This window comes from Vombatus ursinus, unplaced genomic scaffold (genome assembly GCF_900497805.2).
Source record: "Vombatus ursinus unplaced genomic scaffold, bare-nosed wombat genome assembly UNPS02014894.1, whole genome shotgun sequence".
Lineage (NCBI taxonomy): Eukaryota > Metazoa > Chordata > Mammalia > Diprotodontia > Vombatidae > Vombatus > Vombatus ursinus.
In genome coordinates, this window is record NW_020954672.1 from 1,851,239 (window position 1) to 1,870,167 (window position 18,929).

Sequence of the window (18,929 nt, forward strand, 5' to 3'; positions counted from 1 at the left end):
GAATGATAGAGTAAGAAACAATGAATCAGAGGGTAAAAGGGAAACCAGTAGAGGTAGTTGTGTTGATATCTATCAGGGGGAGAATACTTTCATTCCGATCTTAGTTGTAATCTTATGACTGCCATCTATATTTTGTAAACATGAAGTCAGAGCTGGACGGAGGACATTGTATGAATAAATATGACAAAGGGCTAACCTTATCCTTAATTACAAGTTGGAAAGTCAAGTTTTATAACAAAATTGAAGATATGTTTCCAATTATTTTATTACTAGAATTTAACTTCACTTAGTATAGCTTAAACTAAAAAAAATCATTGACTCAGGCCTGGAAATCTTAATGCCCAGGATTTTGATTATAATGGTTTTTGTAATAGAACTTAGCCTTTTGTATATTTTATGTAAAAATAATCTGCTTCTCTGAGAACATGTTTTTAAACATTTGAACATGGAGATTTCCAGGTTCAATTCTGGATGAATCAAAATTTCGATTTTATCAACTTAAATTTCAATCTACTTAACCAGTTTCATAGTTAAGTCTTGTAATGTCAAGAGTCTTATGACAAAGTCCTACTAAACTGATATCTGCTTTATCCCTGTAGATCTTCATATACCTTTCCCGTTTATGGCAGGGCACATCTGCATTTGCTTTGTCAGAAGTTATGCTAGGAGAAGGTTTCTTTTTACTACTCTGGCCTGTAAGTGCTTCTTGAGGTGGGAAACAAGTGGGGTTATAGTAGTGAATAGAGGGTAAGTACTTTGTTGTTGTTGTTGTTGTTTTTTTTTTTTTTTTGTGAGGCAGTTGGGGTTAAGTGACTTGCCCAGAGTCACACAGCTGGTGAATGTTATGTTTCTGAGTCCAGATTTGAACTCAGGTCCTCCTGACTCCAGCGCAATATCCACTGCACCACTTAGCTGCCCAGCAAAGCACTTATACTAAGTGCTTTGGCAGAAGCACTTAGAAGGAGTGATTTGGAGGTTGGGGTAGTATGTGTGTGGGGAACTGGATGTCTCTGAAGGAAGACTGTTAAGGCTAGTGCACAAAAAGACAGAAGGACTTCAGATAGTACAGTACCAATGGGATAGGGATTATAATTACAGGAATGTAGTAGATTTCAAGAGAAAGAATTTAAAGAGAATGCTTAGATACAGCTCAAAAGAAACCAAGAAAAATTTACTCCTATTCTTATTTTGGCTGTTGAACTTCCAGGCTTTTTGAGGTGAGAAAGGAAAACTCAAAGTAGGTTCATAAGCATAAAAATAATTTTAAACAGGGCTACCTAGGATAATTATAGGGATGGGGCATAGGGACTAGGCCTGTGATTTCATTGGTACAAGAAATGCCTGGGTGAAGAAAATTTGTCTACCAGTGCAGGTTGATAGCTTATTTGCAAATTATAGCTTTAGAGGGTTACCTAGAACACTGAGAGGTCAAGAGACTTGTGCAGTCACATAGTTAGCCTGTATGAGAGGCAAGACTTGAACCTAGATCTTTCTGTTTTCAAGGCCAGCTCTCTATTTTACTATACAGAATTTTCACTAGCTTGGAATTACATTGAGTTTTGCTCAGATCAACTTGTGAATGGGATAGAATTAAACATATAATTAAAACTGGGAAGAAATGGAAAATTCAGAAATATTACTAAAGACTACCAGCATTTAAATGAAAACCAGTAGTATTTGTTCCGGATGCCATTGTAAGTGACTTCATAGGGATCAGAATTTAGAAAATGAGATGATGTTGAAAGGGCAAGGAAAGTCAAGATAAGGATTGCTTAACAAGGTTGAACAGAACTATGTAATACATTGTTTCCTCTAGGCACAAGAGGCAAGTGCAAATTTAGCTCAACCCTGCATTGAGTGGTCCATGTTTGCCAGGTTTTGTTTCTGAAGGGAATATGCTCTCACCTGCAATTCTGACATAAATAAGGGAACTCAGGTCTACTCTAGTTTTTGGGCTGTCGGGAAGTAGTTCTGAATTCTTGGTAGGAATGCCAGGGTTGGGTCAGATGAACTAGATTACTATAGAATCCTTGGTCAGGACTGATGCATGTTATGATATAACCTTATCAGAGAGGTTCAAGGTCAGGCAGAGTGGTCCAAGGTGAATCGTCATTCACTTCCATCTGTCAGTCTTCAGGTTCGTAAGAGAGTAGAGAAAGGGAGACAGAGTGATCAGTGTGGGTGGGACACACTACTATACTTGTTCTAATAAAAATGGTGTCCTATGCCTCCCATACAAATGGTAGGTTAGGAAATGACATTTGGTAAGGATAATGCTTCCAACCTAACAATGAAGTAATAGAATTATGGAACGAGTCCTGGACTTTTAAACAAATCTGACTTCATCTAAGCTTTGCCACTTACCAGCTCTATGATCTTGTACAAGTCATTTAAACTTCTGGAGACTCAGTTTCTTTATCTGTAGGAGAGGGACAATATAGCATTATCGTGAGGGTCAATTGCCCTACAGATTAAAAATTTTTTTTAAATATGGTGCCCATCACTAAAGAAAGGATCTTAGTGGCCTTTAGCATTTTGGAGTTTATTTAATTTTTAGTGTACTTTCTTCATTAAATAAAAATGACATACTAGTAATCTATCTATTGTTTGATATTTCAGCCTTTTTTCACTTCCCCCAGCCAAAGTCACAGTAAGTACTTTTCTTTATTAAGCTTTTTTTATTCTTCTCATCAGTACAAAGAAAAAAAAGTTTAAATTTTGAAGTTTTTTTTTGAGTTAAAAACAGTGACAAATTCAGCAGAGACAGAGACAGAAGAATACAAATTGACTGACTAAATGGACAATTACACACATCATTAAAAAAAAACTTGATTTCTGTAACTTAACTTTAATCTCTTTTTATGAATGTAACTGATTCTGGGAACACTTTTTAATCCCCTCAGACTCACACAGAAATTGCAGTAGAATTCTCAGAGAGGCTGACCTGATTTCCAGACAAATGGCCCAACAACAGACAGAGCTGTTCTTCAGGGAATCATTTTGGGCAGTGGTGGCAAAATCCAGGTCTAGGCTTTTTAAAAGTAATTAGTTGATGGACTGAGTTCCTGGAAATGTCCTAAGATGATTATAAACCTATTAGAATATATCCCTATGACATGATTTTTGAGCCAGCTGGAAGAAAGTATCTTCAGCTTTTGGATGGTGTAGCTGAGCTTCACTTGCTCATGTCAAGCCCTCTAAATACAGATCCTTCTATACTTGTTGACTCATGGTTTACATAGATTTACAAAGCTTTGCCTTGACATGATTAGCTAGCTTCTTTTGCTCTTATTTTTCTAATACTGTCAAGGGACTTGCTGTAGATACCTAGGGGGATTCTTAGTTGATCTTGAAATCTTTATCTCTTGAGATTTATATTCCCTAAGTTCTCATTACTTTGTTTGGAAAGAGAGGAGGGAACCTTTCTAGTAGAACTCTGAAAAAGTGGGCTACAGGGAATAATTCAGGTTGAACAATGGCTTACTTGGGGTGACATCTAATTTCTATGAATTCTATCCTTAGACCACTTTGAGTAAGGCAAAAGAAGTGAAAATTGCATTCCCTTCAATGTCTCTGATATCTATCTCACAACAGTCTCCTTGCCAATAAAGAGACATAGAAGCCAAGAACAGCATCTATTTAGAAAATACACTCATGTGCAAAATGCCAAAGAGGATTATGGCAGATGATTATGACCAGTATTGCCTTTATTGGGATAGGGAGTAAGTACACTTGTGATTTCACTAGTAAAGGAAAATACCTTATGAACAAACTCCATCTACTAATACAGGTCAAGATCTTTTCTACATTTAGTTTTGGAGAGGTGCCTAGAGCTCTGAAAAGTTAAGTGACTTGACTGGAGTCACATAGCCCATATGAGTCAAAAGCAGGGTTTGAACTTGATCCTGGATCTAAGGCCAGCTTTCAACCACATCATACTGTTTCTCTTATCACTGTCATAAAACAGTAAAAAGTAGGAGAAGCAAAAGCAAATCTATGGAAAGTTTGGTGGGATATCCAGCTCAGCAGCATCATATCCTAAAAGTATTCAGAGATGAAATTGACAGGAAGACAACAAATAGATGGAAAATGGAACAGATCATTTATATAATCAATATTTATTATCAATGACAATGAAATCATTATATTTGCACATTCATACCTTAATCCCCATGTATATACTGCAAAGTAGAAATGTATCATAAGAAGGTACAAATTGGTACAAGGAGTTGGGCCAGACCATGTACACACAAAATAAATCATTGCTGGAGGTAACACAATCTTGAAAACATTGACAGAACATCTTTCACAGAGGGGAAGTTATTTAAAAAAGGGAGAACATTACAGATGACATAATTATTAGCAATGAGCAATTGAAAAGACATCAATAACCATCTACTTTTTAATTTAGATACCTTTCACATCCTTATAAAATCTTTATGATAATGTTTAATGTATGTATCAAGATACCCTTCATAAAAATATGGAAAAGGAATAGACTTTCACAAATTGTTCTGTGAGACATATCATGTCCTTACAGTCATACAATTGGCTGAAAGATGCAGAGATTTCAACACTCTGCAGTGCTGGATATAAAAAAAGTATTGGACTTGGTAGAGCAAATGCAACCTTCAAAGCTCTCCTTTGACCAGGTATTTCTCATATATATGTTAAGGGGATACATAATTTCTTGATTTAGACTTCCAGGGTGCTACTGGTCATTAGCCTGAACCTATTTAGCAATAAGAACAAGGCCCTAAGCAACCAATCCTATCTCTCACACAGGTAATTATGCATTGTACTCAATGCCAGGAGATGCTCAGAGGAAACACTAAACTGTTTGTGGTTCTAAGGGACTGTTTACATCTGTCTCCTGGTCTTTTTGTGCAAGTCAGTGCTTATTACCTTAATTTAGGACAAGGATTCTTAACCTGGGTCCCTTGACCCTTAAAAGGTCTGTGCAGGGGTATGCTGGAGTCAGCTCAATCAATTGTTAAATTTTCAGTGTGAGCATTTATACCTTGGAAATCAGCAAATGCCACAGATCAGGACTTGATTTATTGTTTTGTCGACTGTTTAGAATTAAGGCAGTGATGGAGAAAATGCTAATAATGCAGATTAAACTTCAAAGAGTGGGACATGCTTTTTTAAATTTTCAGAGAGCTGGTTATTAAACATTTACCAATATACCATTGGGTTTGTGGATAGCTTTCAGGTTGATGAACTTGGATGGGAAACCATTTCATCTTTATTTTTGTCAACCATTTATTTAATTTATAATCCAATGCCTTTTATTTTATGCACTTAAAATTTTATTCTGAGCAGAGCTTCACAGGTATCAGACTGCCAAAGAGGTCCATGACACAAAAAGTTTGAGAACTCTTGGGTCTAGGGGTAAACTTTTTGCTTAAGTCTCCTCTCACTGGGAAATCTCTGCCTTTGCTTCTTCCTATATTTCAGATAATCCAAATCAAGTGAGTTGGCGAAATGGAGTCAATCACACAAGCATGGCTTGACTGTATATAGTTTCTTTACTCATGAACAAAGAAGTAAAAGAAAAGGGATAAAAATCAATATACTTTAAAACAAACATTTGAGCTATATGCTCCTGTTTCCTCTAAGAGTTAGGCATCCCTTATGAGTCTTTAGGTATACATAATAATAATAATAATACAATAAATAGCATTTATATAGTACCTTAAGGTTTGCAAAGTGCTTCATAAATATATCTCATCCTTACAATGATCTTGGGGGGGGGTACGTACTATAATTCTTCCAATTTTACAAAAGAGGAAACTAAGACAGAGGTTAAATGACTTCCCTGTGGTCACAAAGATAGTAAGTATCTGAGATTGGATTTGAATTTAGGTCTTCCTGACTCTAGGCCCACTGTTTTATTCCAGCTACCTCTAGCCAGTTCTTAATGACTGATTCCAAAACTAGACTCTTTAGGTATAGTTAAGGTGACTAGTTTTAACCTCTCCTTATGTTACAAAATACATAGAAGAGAGTGAAGAGGGTCCAGAAGAGGGTGACTAAATTGGTAGGATCAGCTGGGTAATTTTAGCCAGAGAGTCAAGTCAAGTCTCTAAACATTTAAGAAAGACAGTCCTTGCTTTCAAGGAGCTTACATCCTAATGAGGGAAGACAACACATAATAGAAAGCTGAAAAATATCAGAAAGTGTGTGGTGTCCTTGTCCTGGCATGGTGAAGAAACCTAGAAAGACAAGAGCAGTGTGAGGAGGGAAATGAAGGAATGATGTGACTGGCTTGAATGCTTTCTTAAAATTCAAGTTCCAGGAGAAACTTGCCAACTGGAGAAGAGGGACATGAGGGTGAACAGATCTTTCAAGGTGAGAAGGTGACTGAAGAGTGGTGGAGAAGTCTGGAGAGCCAGTAACAGAACTGGTAGATAAGACTTAAAACTGAGGGACATGATAGCAATCTTCAAGTGTTTGAAAGTTTGTCTCATAGAAGAAAGGTTAAACTTTCTCTTTTTGACCCCAGAAGAAAGAACTTAGAGTAGTAGGTGGAAGTTACAGAAAGAAAGACTTCCATTTGATGTATGAAAAAATTTCCTAGCCATTTGAACTGTTCAAAAGTCAAATGGGTTTCTCTTCATTGGACATCTTCAAGCAAAGGCTGAATGATGATTTATTTGATAGGTTACAGAGTATTCTCATTCAGGTATGAGTTGGACTAGATGGACCCTGATTTCTCCTCTAAACCTTAAATTATGATTCTGTTTTATATATATATATTTTGTATATACATTATATATACATATATATAATATTATATATATATTCTATATGTTCTCTTTATATTTTATATATATATATTCTGTTTTATATATATCCATAAAACAAAATCATAAGGTAAGGTTTAGAAGAGAAATATATATATATACACACACACACACACACACACACATATATATATACATATATATACATATATATATATATATATATAATGTGTGTGTGTATGTTTGTGTGTGTCTGTATATGTAGGTTTAGAGACCCTCTCTGAAATATCTCCCCTTCTTACATAAACAACTCACATTCATACTTTAAGATTAGGTCCCCTAGACTCCAGCAACTATCCCCAGGTTCAAGGTACTCTGTTGATCCACCCTCCTAACACTATATCTCTTGAGTTCTCACCAATGTGCTTACATTTAGTAGTTAGCCAGTAGACACAATTAAATCAAAGCAAAAGTATTTACTAAGATGGCATAGTAAGAACAGTAGCTACAAAGCATTTCCCTCATCAACATCAAGTCCACTTTCCCACAACTATATAATCATCAGTGGGAAGAATAGGCACCAAATTAGAGTAAACTGTTTGTCAGACATGCTTGTAGGGAATACAGGTAGTGGCCAAGGTAAATCATACTTCTGGTATTGTCCTTTCTCCTCTTGTGGTATGCTTGTGTTGTTTTCCCCTGGGGCAGATAGTCTTGGCTTGGAGATTTCCTCAGATGGCCTCCATGAATTTGCTCCTCTCCATACTCACCTCCAAACTACTGGGCTAATTCTCCTTTGAATTCATAGTTGACTCTTCTCTACTGCCAAAAGTCCTACTCTTTGGAGTCCCATTGACTGATTGTCACTCCCTAGTGGATGTAGTATTTCCTACTAGTGAGTAGCTCCACTGCAAGAATGGTGGGGTAGAGGTGGGATGAGGAGAGAGAAATCTTCTCTTATTTTTCTCTGGTAGAACTTCAAGAGGAAAGACAAAGAAATCTCTTAAGAGCTAGATTCTTCATAGCTGACTCTCCTTTAGACTGCCAGTGGTCATACTACACAGAACCCTCTTTCTATATCACAAACTCTTAGATAGAATGATTACTTCCCTGATGACCTCCCCTTAAGGTTCCCATCACTTTTCATCTCAGCAACCATTCCTTCTTGTTAGTGAGAATCAGTTCCAGTATAGAATTTCCCCTTGTTTTTCCCCAACTTTTTTGAAGGATGAAATTATCACTGTAGTAGGTGTGAGGTAGCATAGCACAATGGATAGGGAGAGTTGGCCTTGGAATCAAGAAGACCCGACTTTATATACTTCTTCCACCAAATATTATGTGTGACACTGGGTAAATCACTTAACTTCACAGTGCCTTAGACACTTCTCTAAGACTTTAAGCTCCACAGAGGGTACTTTTCTGCATTAGTAAAAGAGTTCTTCACTAGGAGTTCTCTGTATTAATGAAATCACAGGTCTTGTTAAAAACAGTGTAGGTATGTGGATTGATTGAATTTCTTATTGTGATTCTATTTATTCTTATGAAATAATTTTAATTATAAATGATAGCAACCCATACACATGTTTTCAAATATGTAAACAAAACAAAAATTTTCATGAAATTAAAAATTTGCATCATTTAAAGGTTAATAAAACATAAAAATCAACTTTAATAAAAAAAAATCAAAGTCACTACAAGCCTTACTCATGGCAGAGGCTGTCAATATTTGTTGAACTGAGTTTTTTTTTCCTCTACATTTTCCAAATTTTCCCCAATTTTCTGTATATTTTTCAGATTTCATTAAAGTTATATTATTATTTATATAGTTGCAATAAATTTATATATTGTAATTTTGTTCGTACTTTCTTTACTCTGAATCACTTCAGAGAAATTATATTTTTTATATTTGCAAATTCTTTTACTGCTAGAACAATCTAGCAACATAGTAATGTTCTATAATAATGTTCATGTGCTGTAGTTTGTTCAACCATTCCTTGATTGTTGGAGTTTTCTATTAAAAATAAATTCACTAAAATTATTATTATTTTTACAATCAGATCCTTTTCCTTAGGAATGAATGCATGAAAAAAGCATTTATTAAGCACCTACTGAATTCCAGGCTCTGTGCTAGCACTAGGGATGCAAGCAAGATGATACTTATCTTCAAGGAGTTTACATTCTAAAATGGAAAGACTATGCACATGGTGGAGTAATGGCCAGAGAGGAATGTTTTGGTCAGGGAAGTTACAGGGATGATGAATGGACTCATAGAGTAATTGATGAACAAAAAATAAATCCTTTTCAGGAATGGTCATACTTATTTGATTATTATTTTTGGAGCAAGAAGTGGAAAGAGGATTGTGTGTGAGTGAGAGCAATGGAAAAAGACCATCCTGGGTCTGGTTAAGAATTGTGAAGTCTTTCTAATTAGAAGTTCACAGACCCAGGGTAGGATCTAGAATTTGAGCTTAAAGGTGGGGCTAGAGTGTAAGATATGACATAAAGCAATGGCAATCAAAAAAAAAAAGATGGCAACAATTCACAACTCTATCAGCAATTAAAAATCTTACCAGTCTTTCTCAAAGCTACATAAACTTTGAGTTTTATAATTTTAAATTATTTTAAATTATTCTATGGCTGTTAAGGAGATATTTAAGAACTTTGTTTTGGTGGTAATTTTCTCTTTTTAAACCTACCTGTTTGTACGTATAATTTTACCATTTATAAATTGGGGGATGGATTTAACTCATCAATCAGTTCCTTAAAGATTTTATAATTAAACTTTTATCAGATGTGTTTATTGCAAAGTTTTTTTCTCAGTTTCTTTTCATTCTGGATGTTACTACTTTATTTTTTTTTTGTATAAAAGCTCTTATTGTGTTCTGCTATTTTTATTTGTTTGTAAAATGGGTTTCAAGCCTTGTTATGTATTCATGACTGGATTGGTGGAGAGAATACTGAGTGTGACTTGATCTAAAAAGAGTGGAGTTGGTATGAGAGCTTTGGAGGAGAGGAGACATTCTTCTTTTAGAAAAGACATTCGTAATTTCTGACTCTTTTTGAGACCAACTCCAAACCTGAGAAAAGAAAGAGACAGCATTTAGGGGAAGCCAGATTCTCAACATACCCTTGATTTCTGGTCTGCCTGTCTAGATAATTTAGGGAATTTCTCCTTGGGTGAAATTGGGTCCTCTCTTCTAGTTGAGCTGAGATTTCATCCCAATCTGACCTAAAGAACTCATTCAATCACATACTTCCTGACATATTATAATCTATAGAACTTCTTTGATTTCTGTTTGCTGTTCACTTGGGTAAATGGGTTTGCTTACTATTCACTATTTGTGATGGTCTTTTGTATAACATGTTGGTGGGAAGGGGCCAAACTGGTGGGTATCAGATTGGGATAATTTTACCTTTAAGTTAAAGCAGCCAGGAAAGTGGCTTTGTTTTCAAACTATGTACTCATAAACCAGCAATATTTAGTGGAGATAGAGATAGATATGATTCTAGTCTAGTACTTCTTTTTCAGAGACTGAAGAAGAATCCCAAGTGCCCAGCTTCATGGTGCTCCACAGTTTGCTTCATAATAGAATATTTATATAGGACTATGTGCCAGGAACTGCGCTCATTTCTTTACTAATATTACCTCGTTTGATCCTCACAACAACTTTGGGAGGTAGGTGCTGTTATTTTCCTTATCTTACAGTTGAAGAAACTGAGCAAGCAGAGGTTAAGTGACTTGCCTGTGGACATACAGCTAGTTAGTGTCTGAGGCCAGATTTAAACTCACATCTTCTGGACTCTACACCAAGCCCTCTATCCACTGTGTCATCTAGCTGACTCCAGATAACTGGGGCTTGCTTGCCCCCAGTTATTTTGCTGGTTGTCCTCTTTATTTAGGGATTGTCCAGATCCTAAAGCTTCTTTCTGGTAAGCTACATTTAGACAAATCTGTGGGCATATATATCTTATATGAGACCCACATATCTTACATGTTGAATAACTAAGAGTACCCTCTCAACAATTATTATAGATAATATTCCATTATTTTTAAATTTTTTTAAAGATTAAAAACTGTGTTGAGATCAATGTTCTATTTGAAACTTATTTTAGCGTATGGTATGAAATGTGACTCTAATTGCATATTTGCCCTACCACTTCGTAATTTTCTAAACAGTTTTTATTAAGTAATAAATGGCTTGACCTCTGACAATTCATTCTACAAGCAGCACTATTTTAAAAGTACTCAGGGACCAATTTTCAAGATATGTCTAAAGAAAGGATAATTATAAAAGTATTAGAAAGATTTGTTCAAACATGCCCAATTCTTTGTGAACTCTGTATGGCGCTTTCTTGGCAAATATACTGGGGTGGTTTGCCATTTCCTTCTCCAGTGGATTAGACAAATAGAGGTTAAGTGATTGACCCAGGGTCACACACCCCTCATCTGTCTTACAGTCAGAAGAGAAAGGACAACTGTCTGAAGAGACCAAGCTATCTCCATAGGGACACAGGCCAACTTAAATTTTAAAATAAAATGTACAGATAATGTAAACAAGGTCAGACCAAGTAACATTTATTAAATGCCTATTATGTGACAGGTACTGTGCTCAGACAGTGTCTGAGGTTGGATTTGAACTCAGGTTTTCCTGACTCCAGGCTCAGTGCTCTATCCACTGAGTCATCTCACTGCCTTTAGAAATATTAGGGAAAACATTATTACCAAAAAAAGTGACCAAAGAGGTATTAGTAATTGCTGATAAACATATTTACTTTCTCATCTCTTTAAAATCTTAGCAAGAATGATTTATATGAATGTCAATGATATACTTGATTAAAAAAATTAATTCAATTTTATTTTTAGTTACAAATTCTCTCCTTTCCCCTTCTCCTCCCACTGGGAAGGCAGGAAAAATAAAATCCATTATGTGTATATATGTGTGTGTAATATATACACATATTTTACACACACAGATGTAGATATATGTATATACATACATATATACATACATATATGTATGTGTGTGTGTTTGTGTATGTGTATATCTATATCTATATCTTTATATTTACATTAGCCATATACCCCAAAAAAGCAAGATAAAGAAAGAAATAAAAGAAAATATGCTTCAATCTATACTCTGAGTCTATCAGTTCTTGTTCTGGAAGTGGATGGCATGTTTCATCCTGAATCCTTTGAAATTGTAATTGGTCATTGTGTTGATCAGAATTACTAAGTCTTTCAAAATCGATTATTTTGATAATATTTCTGTTACTGTATAAATTGATTTCCTGATCCTTCTAACTTGACTTTGCATCAGTTCATACTAATCTTCCCAGGTCTTTCTGGAACCATCCCCTCACACCATCATTCCTTACAGCATAATAGTATTCCGTCACTTTCATATTCCATAACTTGTTTAACCATTCCCCAATTGACAAGCATCTTCTGTTTCCAATTCTTTGCTACCACGGATGGGGCCCTCTACTCTTTCTTTGATCTCTTTGTGAGCATGTGGTATAGACCTAGTAGTAGTATCACTGGGTCAAAGAGTATATACAGTTTCAGAGGCAGCTAGGTGGTGCAGTGGATAGAGCACTGGCCCTGGAGTCAGGAGGATCTGAGTTCAAATCTGGCCTCAGACACATGACACTTACTAGCTGTGTGACTTTGGGCAAGTCGCTTAACCCCAGTTGCCTCACCAAAAAAATGAGCATATACGATTTAATAGTTTTTTGGACATAGTTCCAAATTGATTTCCAGAATGACTGGGCCAGTTTGCAGCTCCACCAATAGTGCATAAATGTACATTTCATTAAGATTGTCAGTTTTATTGGCATATAGTTAGGCAAAATAGCTCCTAATAATTACTTTTATTTCATCTTTTTTGGGTGTGAATTCACCTTCTTCATTTTTGATACTGAGTGTACATGTGACTTGAATGAATGAAGAACCCTCTCTTTCCTGGTAGCGAGAAAGGAAAGAACTGCAAGATGACTCAAAGTGGAGAGACAGGCAATAGGTGCTACTTCTCACTGCCTCATCTTCCTACCTGGAATGACATGTTTTTCTGTCCTTGTTGTGTCTGTTCTTTCCTGATCTTAGGTGAATGAGTGTCAGAGACAGACAGAATGGGCAAGATTACAACCCTGTGATCTTCAGAAGTTCAAAAGAGCCACCAGAGGGCCAGCAACTGGACTCCATAACAAAATCTGCTGGTAGCTGTGGCAGTTGAACCTGATGAAGATCTAGCCCTGAAGAGTTAATTCATCAACCTGTATCCAGCAGTGAATGAACCTGGCAGCCAAGATATTGTGTCCTGCAAGTAAGGGAGTGCCTCATCCACTGGCTGTGCCAAATGCAGAGGTGAACTTGAGGGGCAGAGGGGAATGTTTTGTACCGATCTCTTTAACTTTAGGGCTGCTATTCCCAGGGAGTGAATGGATACAAGGTTTGCAAATCACTTTACATATGTCAATTGATCCTCCCAACAATCCTGTGAGTTAGGTGCTATTATTATCCCAGTTTTAAAAATGAGAAAACTGAGACAGAGAGACTAAGTAACTGGCCTAGAATCACATGGATGAGAAGTATCTGAGGTAATGGTTGAATTCTAGTCTTTTGGACTATAAGTTGAGCACTGTATATACTATTCAAGTTGTAGAGGGGAGATGGTACCCTGGTTTGGGTAGATGTTTTTGTACTTTTGTTCTTGCTATATTTGCTATACTTTCTCAGGAAACATCTTTTTGTAAGAGTTGATTGATATTAATTGACTAATTTATATTGGGACCATATATATTATCATATCAACCTATATTATTTATATCTATATATCTCATTGCTAGCTAGATGATTTTGAGATATTAATTGGTTGATAGATATTAGGGTAGTAATCATTGAATAGATGACATTGTAGAGATTAACTGGTGATGATATTGGAAGAAAACATCAGATGGGGGATTGTGAGCTCTAGTATGAAAGACAGTCCTACCTCTAAACCCCTCAGGGATATCCCTGTTATCCCTAGAACTCTGAGGTGAGCTATGGGCTTGCTCTAGGGACCTGACCTGTTAATACTGGTTGGAATAGTGAGCCCACAACATATATGTGCTACATACATAATTAAAGATGAGAAAATAATCTAGTACAAGATGGGAAGGTATGACTAGACTAGCAGAACATTTTAAAAAATCTGGGTTTTTTGGTGTATTAAAGGTCATTTTGAGTCAACAATGTGCTATGGCAGCCAAAAATGCCTATGTGACCTTAGGTTGCATTGAGAGGTATAGTATTTAGAACTGGAGATGTGATCTTTCCACTATTATTTACTCTGATCATACCACATCTTGAGTTAATACTGTCTAGTTCTGGGTACCACATTTGGGAGGAAATTGATAAGTTGGAGAAGTACTGAGGAGGGTGACTAGGAATGTAAAGGGTCTTGAGATCATGCCATGTGAGAATTTTTGAAGTAAATGAGATCAATTAAGAGAAATGAAGATGTACGGGGAACATGACAAGTATTTTAAGGGCTCTTATATAGATGAGGAATGAGACTTGTCATGCTTTCCCCTGGACATTAAAAATAGGAGCAGTGATGGGGAGGGGGGAAGTTACAGAGAGCTAGATTTAATTTTGAGTGAGAAAAACTTCTTAACAATTAGAGCTAACCACGGAATGGGCTACTTCTTAAGGTGGTTGGCTCCTCTTTGCTTGAGGGCTCCAGGTAAAAGTTTGATGACCACCTGTTGGTATATGATAGAGGCGATTTTTTTTAGGCAAGGCTTGGACTAGAAGGGCTTTGGACTTTAAGGGCCCTTCCAGCTCTGAGATTCTGTGAAGTAGATAGGTAAAGAGAATAAAACTGGATATAGTCTGATGTATGTCCTAGATTTTGGCAACACAAATTTCCTAGAGGCCAGATACAGAATGGATAGGATCCCATGGCCCCAAATTCTACAAATGAAGTTAGCTTAAAAAGGAATGAGTATTCTTAAGCACACAATTCTGTTGTCACTAATAAAAATTATTACAGTCAGAAGAGAAAGGACAACTGTCTGAAGAGACCAAGCTATCTCCATAGGGACACAGGCCAACTTAAATTTTAAAATAAAATGTACAGATAATGTAAACAAGGTCAGACCAAGTAACATTTATTAAATGCCTATTATGTGACAGGTACTGTGCTAAGCATTGGGGATACAGAGAAAGATAAAAACAGTCTCTATTCTAAAAAAACTCACAATCTAATGAGGGAGGCAACAAGCAAAAAAAAGTATGTACATGTAAGATATATGCAGAATAAATTGGAGATAACCTCAGAGGTAAGGTACTATCCTTACATGAGAGTTGGAAAAGCTTTTTGCAGAAGGTAGGATTTTAACTGAAACACGAAGGAAGCCTGGGAAGTCAGGAAGCAAAAGTGAGGAGGGAGGCAATTCTAGATATAAGGGACAGTCAATGAAAATGCATGGCATCAGGAAATGGAGTGGCTTGTTTGAGGAATAGCAAGGAGTCCAAAATCATTAAATTAGAGAGAATGTGGAGAGAAGTAAGGTATAAGAAGACAGGAAAGGTCATAAGGAGTCAAATTACGAAGTGTTTTAAAAGCCTAACAGAGGGTCCTGTATTTGATCCTTGAGGCAATAGGGAGATACTGGAGTTATTGAGGTAGCTAGGTGGTGTAGTAGATAGAATGTTAGACTTGGTGTCAGGGGGATCCGAGGTTGAATTTTACCTCAGACACTTATTAACTGTGTGAACTTTGTCAGTAGCTTCATTTCTCTCAGCTTCAGTTTTCTCACCTATCTCATAGGACTGTTGTGAGGATCAAATGAGATAATACATGTTCAGTGCTTTGCAAGCCTTAAAACACTATATAAATGTTGACTATCTACAATAATAATGTTATTACAGTTATATAACAGCGACAACAACAATAATTGTTGAACAGGGGAGTGATACGGTCACATCTGTACTTTAGGAAGATCATTTTGATTCCTGAGTGTAGTATGGACTAATGTGTGTGTGTGTGTGTGTGGGGGCGCCCTTGAGGCAAGGACACCAACCAGTAAGCTATCATAATAGTTCAGGTATGAGGTGATGAGAATCTGTAATAAGGTGGTAGCAGTGTCAGGGAAGAGAAGGAACATACATAAGAGACATAAAGTCAAAACCAATAGACTTGAATCAATGGACAATAGATTGTCCATGAAAGGTGAGAGGCAGTGAAGAATTCAGGATAATATCTAGTTTGCAAGCCTAAGGGACTGGGAAGGTGGTAGTGAATTCAACAGAAATAGGAAAATTAGGGAGAGGAAAGAGTTTTTGAGGAAAGATTTGAGTTCAGTTTTGGACATCTTAAATTTAAGATGCCTATAGGACAACTAGTTCAAGATGTCAAATAGGCAGTAATTGAGCATGATGAATATAAAAATCTTTCAAAAGTAGGGTCAAGAATGCTAAAGTTCAGAATGAGATAAGGACTACAAGCTAGGAAAAAAAGAGGAGGTTCTTTAAAGATATAGTGGGGGTAAGAAGATCAAAGAAGGAGTAGTGCCAATGATTAGGGAAGATGAGAGGATAATGGATTTTGAAGAGCAAATTTTGAAGAGCAAAATCACTTAACTCATTATTGTTTTTGCATTCTCTACCAAACAAAATAATCTGTAGATGGAGAAGTGCAGAGATAAGTGAGAAGAGAGCTCCTCTTTGTCTTTAGTGACTGCAAACCATTAGGTTCAAATGCACAATTTCCTAGGATGCTTAAAGAACTTTCAGATGCAATTTATGACTTGTTATCAGTAATCTTTGAAATACTATAGTCAGTGGCAAGAGTAGAGCCATGTAAATGCTGTGCTGGTTTTGAAAAAGGGTATTAAGGTGGATTCTTAAGATTGTAAACTAAAAAAAGAAAGACTATAAACTCAGCAGTTGGATTTTTGTTGCTGGCAAAATTCTAGTAGATAAATAATTACTTTGGACTAGCATGAGTTTATTTATTTTTTTTCCTTTTTAAAAATGTATTCACTTATTTTTAGTTTTCAACATCCACTTCCATAAAATTTTGTTTTAAGTTTTCTCTCCCCCTTTCCTTCCCCCTTCCCCAAGATGGTGTGCAATTTGATATAGGCTCTACGTATATATTCACATCAAACATATTTTCACATTAGTCATGTTGTGAAGAAGAATTAGAACCAATGGGAAGAACTATGAGAAAGAAGAAACAAAACAAAACAACAAAAAAAGAGAGCAAATAGTATGCTTTGATTTGCATTCAGACTACATAGTTCTTTCTCTGGATGTGGGCAGCATTTTCCATCATGAGTCTTTTGGAATTGTTTTAGATCCTTGCAAGCGTGAGTTTATTTAGAAAAGGATGTGCCAGACTAACTTCATTTCCTTTTTCAACAAGGTTTTTTGGGGAAATTCCATCAAAGTAACATACTTCAATTTCAGCAAAACATTTGACAATTTCACACAAAATCTTTTTGGACAATATGGAGAAATTTGGGCTGAATGATAGTATATTTAGGTAGATTTTGAACTTGTTGAATAACTGAAACCAAAGAGTATAATTATTAAATCCATATAAATTGGGAAGATCTCCAGTGGATGTCCCACGTGTCTTTGCCTTAGCCATATTCTATTTAATATTTTACTCAATTATTTATATGACATTATAGATGGTACCATGGCTAAGGCACTGAAAGCTTCTCTGGTCCTTACCTGACCCAAATTGACTCCAGATATCTGCCACTCATTGTAATGTAAACCTCATCCTGGTCAGTTTGACAATGCTACACTGGCATTGAATGTGGTATTAATCTAGTCTAAATATCTATGCTTTCTTGTACCATGCAAGGGTAGAGCCTCAGAAGGTCACCTCTGATAGGTATCCTCAGCTGTGTTCTTCTGTCAACAAGTCTATTGCTAAAATCGGATCCAATGCAATAATTCAATGCATTTGTTAAATACATGCTATGTGAAAAAGATGTCAAACTACACACTGGGAATATAAAGACAAAAACTAAAAGTGATACTTTCCCCTAGAGCTTACATTTTTCCTCTAATGTCTTACTACTGTCATAATATCTAGGTCTTTCAGAGCCATTTTGAAAATCTCTTCCTCAAATAGAAATAGGACAGGTTCAGGAATCCATGATTTAAATACATTATTTTAAAGAGAAACTGATCCTACAGCTTATTTTTTTTAATCACTGATTTTTCTCTGCTGATATTGCAATAGGAACTATGTAGGTAAAACTAATTTTTCATGCTATGTTCCAATAACCAGCCTACAATCTCCAGCACTCCACTTATCTTGGCAAATACTGCCTTACTAACTTTTGAATATTACTGAGTCTATCAACCAGAATCCCTCCTTCCCTACTCCTTGGGCACTACTACTAGGCTGATATGTCAACTCCCTTATTAGACCAAAACCATCCTGAGGCTACTTCCCAATCCTCCTATGTTAGACCCAGGGAACTGCACACATCTGCCTCTCTGTAGTATCTGTGGCATGAGTGAATCTATCTTCTTTCCTTTCAGCCCCACAGGATCCCAAGGTGCTGATACTTAAGATGAAATCTGAGAAAAGGGGAATAAAGACCAAGATAAAATGTTAAATCCAGATACTATGGAGAAAAGTAGAGATCACATAGAAAGAAGAACCATAGTAGAGAAGTATTCAGTGGTTCTTTGGAAAAAATAACAAAGGAGGGCAGACAAGAATGTTTGTGGTCTTGGGTATCTGTGTACCATTAGAGTATGAGCAACAAAGTAAATTTGAAATTTTAATGCAGAATATAAAAATAACCTTGTAATTAGGTATAACATATACCCATTAAGTATAATGGGATGGAATGCTTGGCTGGAATAAGATAATAGAAAATATTTCTTGTCGAAAAGAAACATTAGTTGTAAGTGAGCAAGAGTAGTGCTTTATACCAAGAAAGCAGTTTGGATGGTAACTCTATAATTTCTTTACCTCCCCTATAGAGGAAGTTGGTGGCAATTGTGAGAATATTTTTGTTACTTTCAAAACCAAGCTTTTTAAAGCATTTTCAGTGAGTTCACTCAAATGTCAATAACTAATACAGGAGCAGAGAGCTTGTACAAATAGGATAGCTGAAATTGTAGTTGCAGTAGTTGGTGATCAAAGGGGGAAAAGGGAA